General features: G+C 31.8%; 1 long non-coding RNA gene across 1 annotated transcript; it reads left to right on the top strand.

Moving 5' to 3' along the window:
* Nucleotides 1-3,309: 3,309 nt before the first annotated feature.
* Nucleotides 3,310-7,610, top strand: LOC143074427 (uncharacterized). The gene is made up of 3 exons (XR_012977854.1): nucleotides 3,310-3,396; nucleotides 5,236-5,326; nucleotides 7,367-7,610. It is a non-coding gene; the product is annotated as an uncharacterized LOC143074427 (long non-coding RNA).
* Nucleotides 7,611-7,905: the final 295 nt, after the last annotated feature.

Here is a 7,905-nt window from a genome sequence, read left to right on the forward strand (position 1 = left end):
CATGTCAATTTTTTTAAGTAAATAGTTATATATCATAATGAAATCTGCGAAGGACGTACTAAGGTCCGACATTTCATACAAATCTTGATCGAAATTTAAAAAAAAAAACGAGGTCGCGTAACGTTATCATTGCTAAACCAAACACCATGCGAAACATTTATGCTTAGTTTCAGTACCGATACTCGGTCTCCTTCTTAAGTAAGATAATAAAAAGCTATCGTCTATCTTATTATTCTATCAGTTAACTTTCTTTCTGTTCACGTGTATCTGTTATCAATATGAATTGTTATGCAGTATAGGTTTTTGATCAATGTACCGACAATTAAGGCCTTACAGTGGCTTAGAGTTGCAACCTTCTACCTAAAAAAATCCGTTAAAAGAGTTGTCTTATTAACACTACATCTGCATGTTTTAAGTGGTGCATGATAAACTACGTTTCAATACAGCTTAACAAGTTTATAATCTGTTGTTTAAAATCAGACTTCCACAGTAAATGTACATTTCAAGGATATAAAACGTCCTTGACAAATTAAGCCTATAACACTGATGCCTCTTGACTTTTCTCTCGCCTTACCAACTTTTGCTTCTTTAATAACCTCCAATATTAATCACTATACATCTTTTATATATTGCTCTAATGAATAGATTTGAGTTATATTTGGAACAATTTCGAATATTTATTCTGTTTCTATGCGGCAGGCCATGGTAATTTTTGTATTACTTAATCACTAAATCAGTTGCTTCGGCATACAATCAAAAGAGATCTTGACTTTAATCTCTGAGTGACAGGATATATTAATTAATATCAAAATTGGTATCCTTGATAAATCAGAGTCACTGATCGAAGATGCGTGAAGTAAATAACACTTACATTGTGTTCATCATTAATGATACAAGCAGACTGCAATATTTCCTCTAATACAGGGGTGAATCTTAGGTTAATAGTTATATTAATTTTCATAAGGACAGGTACCAGTCTGATTTTAGACGCGGGGCACATCATTTGTGATTGATTGCACATTTTGATGAATTGACAACTGAGAATTCAAACTAATAAAGTGATGTGGTATGATTGTCAGTGAGGATTTTAATATGAAAATAAGGTGATGTGGTAGGATTGGCATTGAATATCTAAACAAAAAGGACAGACTCCTACAACTAATAAATACAATTGTGTATATCACTTTGCTTTCAATTTCAGTTTATGATCGTTTTTCTAGTTACTTTCAAATTAATTAACTAAACATGTTTAACCCCGTCGTATTTTTACGCCTCTCGAAAGACAGAAGCCTCCGTTCTTTGTTAGTTATGTTATCGGTATTTTGTTATACTTTTTACCTTTTGTTAAGTGATGTATTAGCAAACTTATATATAAAGATATCCCACTTGTAGTGATATCTTATTATACATCGTAATCGTAACAAAAAGTTTCGAACAAGATACATTTTCTTCATACGAAATTTATATGAATTGTTGATTGAATTTTTTTTTTTTTATATTTTTTTTTTTTAAATTTGTATGAAGTTTGTTAGTCTATTGCAAATGTGCAGTGCAAAATGTATATATATTTAAATCTTTACAACATTTTATGGTTTTTCAATTACAATAGGCAACAGTGCAATGTAATAATACGTTCTTTTTTCCTTTTTTTTATTTTTGCCTTGCAGGCAAATTTTAATCAGCGAGTCGATAACTACCGAAATAACAGTTCACGGTCAGAGTCATTGGTTATCTATCTTTAGTCTATGTTAAATTGGGTATCAAAAATTTACTGATATACGTAAGAAAAGGAATAACAAAGCCGTAAATGAAGAGTTGACAACATAAAATCTCCAAAATAATACTGTTAATCCTTAATATAGATATTTGAAATAATTCTGATTGAAATTATAATATAAAACTCTATTCCGTGTCTTGTTTTACTTGTTAACAGTTTACTTCCATAAGAAATTTTAATATCATACGAAACTGTGTAATAGTTTTGTAAGGCAAGACAAGACTGGAAATGCAAGTGTGTATGCAACGAATTGTCAATATCAATTACGATGAAAGAATCTAATGAATTCAGATTATTAATTAACGTTGAAATATCAGATTTTAATACGAGGGAGCCCATGTCTAACTGGGAGACAATTTTGTGAATGTCACTTTTCCAATGTGGTTAGAGAAAAGTAAGTTTCAATTATAGTGTTAAAAAACATAAATATAAATTCACGGACAAAACATAAATATAGGGAATAAAATAACTGTCGGAGGAAAATCTTTTTATCCGTTCTTTGTTATATTTACCTTCTGTTCCTGGCATTTTTATGATAAAAGTGTAACGTCCTCAATTTAACCCCATACGTGAACGACGCTTCGTCCCCACAAAGAAGAAATGTAAATAATTACAAATGTTTTACATTGACAATAGATAAAAGAAAGAAAGCAGAAACGCATACAAGTCATATCAAGCCAGCTGTAAAAACATATTAATGTTATAAATCAAATAATTACTCTTTTCTTGCAGAATGATCTACAGATGAAATCTTAATCAAAGTTGAAGTGCCGGTTAATCAAATTCAATATATTCTATTACACTGATAATTATACTTACTAACATGAAGTTGAGATTCTTGTTTGTGTCTTTGATTGAATGCAATAATGTATTTTTATCAATAATTTTCCCTTTTGTTATATTATGATTTTTATACGATCACAAACATCTTGCGTTCACATAATTTTATGATGTTGTCAGTGTCCGAAAATCTGACAAAAATACCAAACATGACAAGCGAACTTCTTTAATTGACTGTTGGACTTCAACTGACATGCTAATGACCTATTAAACATGATTTTACTTCTTCACTTTTGGAAAGACATGGCATAAAAAAATCTTATCAAATATATTGAACTGAATTGTAGATAAGACATTAACAGACGTCTAGAGCATGCTGTCGTTCAGACAGTGCACACTTGCCGATATTTGAACAATACTAGAATTGTCACAAAGATGTGCAACATTCTTCTTGCTTTATCAATTCTGACACCTTTATTATTGCTTTAAACAAGGGACAGTCAAACTGATAGATTGAAAATAAACTGATTACGTCATGACTAAAAATAAAAAGACAAACAGACAAATAATAGTACAGAAGACACAACATTGAAAACTAAATACTTAGCAAACCGAACCACACCATAAACTGGGAGTGATCTCTTTAAGAGTTCATACATTAATTCTGATCCAGAAACGTGTTGTTCATTATATAAATCATACAATCATAGATCAAACGTAGATATAATTTCGTGGGTTTTTTTTTTTTACTTTCAGCTAGATGTCACACTGACTGGGTTGTGTGGAGAAACACCTGCTTCTTATTTTCGACCATACAGGAAACGTGGATAAATGCAGAGGTTATTTTTTTCATTTAATTATTCATTTTTAGCTCACCTGGCCCAAAGGGCCAAGTGAGCTTTTCTAATCACTTGGCGTCCGTCGTCATTAACTTTTACAAAAATCTTTTCCTCTGAAACTACTGGGCTAAATGAAATCAAACTTGGCCACAACCATTATTGGGGTATCTAGTTTGAAAAATGTGTCCTGTGACCTGGCCAACCAACCAAGATGGCCGCCATGGCTAAAAAAAGAACATAGGGGTAAAATGCAGTTTTTGGCTTATAACTCAGAAACCATTTAGAGCAAATCTGACGAGGTAAAATTGTTTATCAGGTCAAGATCTATCTGACCTGAAATTTTCAGATGAATCGGACAACCCGTTGTTAGGTTTCTCCACCTGAATTGGTAATTTAAATGAAATTTTGCTGTTTTTGGTTATTATCTTGAATTTTATCATAGATAGAGATAAACTGTAAACAGCAATAATGTTCAGCATGGTAAGATTTAGAAATAAGTCAACTTGACCTTTAGGCGGTATTGTCCTTTATAGTCAATTTTTAACCATTTTTTCGTAAAACGTAGTAATCTTTTACAAAAAAATCGTCTCCTCTGAAACTACTGGGCCAAATTAAACCAAACTTGGCCACAATCATCATTTGGGTATCTTGTTTAAAAAATGTGTCCGATGACCTGTCCAACCAACCAAGATGGCCGCCATGGCAAAAAATAGAACATAGGGTTAAAATGAAGTTTTTGGCTTATAACTCTGAAACCAAAGCATTTAGAGCAAATCTGACTTGGGTGAAATTGTTAATCAGGTCAAGATCTATTTATCTGCCCTGAAATTTTCAGATGAATCGGACAACCGGTTGTTATGTTGCTGCCCCTGAATTGGTAATTTTAAGGAAGTTTTACTGTTTTTTGTTATTATCTTTAATATTATTCAAGATAGAGATAAACTGTAAACAGCAATAATGTACAGCAAAGTAAGACCTTAAAATAAGTCAACAAGACCAAAAAAGTCAATTGATCCCCTAAGGAGTTATTGCCCGTTACAGTCAATTTTTAACAATTTTCATAAAATATGTAAATTCTTACTAACATTTTCCCCTGAAACTACTGGGCCAAGTTCATTATAGATAAAAATAATTGTAATCAGCAAGAATGTTCAGTAAAGTAAGATCTACAAACACATCACCATCACCAAAACACAATTTTGTCATGAATCCATCTGTGTCCTTTGTTTAATATTCACATAGACCAAGCTAAGCGACACAGGCTCTTTAGAGCCTCTAGTTTTTTATTATTTTTTTTTTAAATTGATGAATTTATTCATACACAAGAGAAAAATCGATAAGTATCCATTCATGACACAAAATTAGTAAATGCATAGCACAACAACAAACACATTCATTCATTCTTCGTTCATTCATTCATTCATTCATTCATTCAGTCAGTCAGTCAGTCAGTCAGTCAGTCAGTCAATCATTCATTCATTCATTGACTCATTCATTCATTCATTCATTCATTCATTTATTTCTTCATTCATCTATTTATTCCTTCATTCATTTATTCATTCAATCATTCAATCATTCATTTATTTATTTATTCGTCCATTCATACATTCATTGACTCATTCATTCATTAATTCATTGACTAATTCATTCATTAATTCATTCTTTCATTTTTTCATTCATTCATCCATTCATTCATTCAATGACTCATTCATTCATTCATTCATTCTTTCATTAAATGTTCGTGCGTTTGTTCGTTCGTTCGTTCAAAGTTTGGAGTATCTTGACGAGCTATGCTTGCATTAAATGATTTTAGATTTATTTTCGATTATATTCTTTCAGCTCCATTGTAGAGCCTTACATGCTGCACTTCTCGAGATACCAGATGCTGAAACTAACGAATTCGTTAAAGGTCATCTAAAGTCTAGAGATGGTAAATACATCAGCAGAGTTAGATTATAATTTGTGTTGGTGACGACCTTCAACGTGTGTCATTCTTACAGTGCTCTGTACTTTTTGTTAAGCGTGAATTGCAGCACACCTTATCATATTTTACTCTTCCCGCTCAAAGAATTGGTACTATCAACCTAATAATTATTACCATTAATTGCTTATTGAATTTTGTATTTACTGTTGAATCGTTGGAACTTTTGTTACAACATCTTTTTAAATCCTCTAAAGTTCAACAGAATAGTTTGCCACATGTGCAACAGGGTTAACGTACCTTTCCAGAGCACTTGAGATCACCCATTTTTTGGGGAGTCGTGTTGCTTAGTCTTCAGTTTTCTATGTTGTGTTTTGTGTACTATTGTTTGTCTGTTTTTCTGTTGGTCTTTTTCCTTTTTAGCCATGGCCTTGACAGTTTGTTTTCGACTTATGAGTTTGAATGTCCTTCTGGTATCTTTCGATTCTCTTTTGGACTTACCAGCTTTTCTGTATATTACACTATAGAATGATTTATGATATGAGTTGTAATTAACAAATGTCTTCTGTAATGATTGATTTTTGTTAGGTGTGTAGCTTATATCAGGCCGTTAGTTTTTACTTTTGTATAATTTCATTATTTATCCGAGGCTTTTTATTTAAATGTAAGACAATGATAATCCCTTTTTTCGTGATTAAGTTCGACCGTTAGCACAATGTTTTTGAGTGATGCATAACTTCCTTTTTATGCATTTCATTTATGGGATAGTCCTAATGGTGAAAGGACTTACTTGTAATTTTGGAATTTTGTATGAATTGTGTTTTAGATATTAGATGCCATATCTACAATGATATTGTAGAAATTGTAGAAGTTTCTTTATTGTGAATATGAATGTAAGTATAGAATATTTCATTGAGAAATGATCTTTTTGGTTGTTTACAGCACAAATAATAAATTCAAAAATCCAAAGTAATTTAATTTCCTATTTTAATGTATCGGTATGTTGACAATGACTATTCTTACTTCTTATAGCTGCGAATACAGTTATCTGAGTTTTGCGTTTTATTAGGTTACGACATATGTTAGATTTTATTTTAAACTTTTTATCTTTGACTTTGCTTTGATAATGCTTTTATTTGTAATCATGGAGTTCTAAATATTCACATAATAACATTAACAGTACCAATTGTACTGCACAAGTAAACTTTAAACTTTGGTTTTCTTTTCTGTTTGCTTAAAAATTTAACTTTCATTCAATAATCCACTGTAGCTGACAAATGGGCTTCAGATCAATTGTAACTCATTTATGGAAAAAAATATGTTTAACTGTAAACATCTATAAATAGGATAATAATTTACTAAAAACATGATTTACATTCAATCTTCCCAATTTGGGAACATAAAATCCTATTAGTTCATTGGTTAGAGCACTTTGCTACATTCTTAAGTTAATTATCGGTTTTACTCATTGTTGCAGATTGATGTCTAGTTGTTTATGTCTTTGGTACTACAGCTTCTCCACCGAGAAACTCACAATTTATAAAAGATTATTCATAAAGTATATAGTCAATATGGCTATCCTTGACGTTAAACACCAATAATCAACCAATCAACCAATCAATTAATCAATCTGCAAATTTACACCTTTTTTATATCATCCGTTGACAAATAAATGAATCATTACGTAACTAATGGCCCAACTCTTTCAGACAATTTGGTTATTAATATAAGGTCATCTAGCTCCTCACGTGCACCGTTACTTATACATTCTGGCTATCAAACATATGACTTTGAGCGTTCCTGATGAAAGCAGATCCAAAACCTTCTTACACGTAAAATATACAAAGTGTTATTCATGGTATAACGTCACAATTCACTCAAAGTTCACGTTAGACTGTTTTGCATTCTGTTTATGTCCATACTTCAAAATGTTAAAATCATTCGCCCTCTTGAATTTTGGTCCCAAGTCAATTCGAAATACACGAAATGAAAACATTAAAACCGAAAACATACATTTCAAATGGCAAGTGTCAATGTATCTTATTGCAGATGTAACAGATACGATTTATTTTATTGGTGCCACTGATATAGCCAAAGAAGGGAACTGGGAATGGAATGGAAGTAAGACTCCCCTTGTTTTTACAGACTGGGGACATGGACAACCAGACCATCTGAATCACACGGAGAATTGTTTGGCTTTACGACATGCAGGCTTCCAATGGCACGATTATCCATGTCACGATCATCATAGATTCATATGCGCTGCGGAAAGATAAAAAAAAATATTTAAAAATATTAAGTTCTTATTTTTGAATGATGATGAAAATGTTCTTTATTGGGGAAAATTTAAGCAGTGGCAGATCCAGGGATAGGAGGTAATGTAGTTGGAACCCACCTTTTTTACGACTAATGCTTTCGAATGGGTACATATGGTAAACCCTCCCTTTATTTCTGGTTGAAACCCCCTTTTTAAAATGGCTGGGTCCGCCCCTGTTGAGACATCAAAGGGTTGTTAGAACCAGCCATAATATTTACACGACAACAACAAAACACAGTTCCATCCAATCGTTATAAATATTTGTTATATA

The sequence above is a fragment of the Mytilus galloprovincialis genome, chromosome 5, assembly GCF_965363235.1.
Source record: "Mytilus galloprovincialis chromosome 5, xbMytGall1.hap1.1, whole genome shotgun sequence".
NCBI classification, from domain to species: domain Eukaryota; kingdom Metazoa; phylum Mollusca; class Bivalvia; order Mytilida; family Mytilidae; genus Mytilus; species Mytilus galloprovincialis.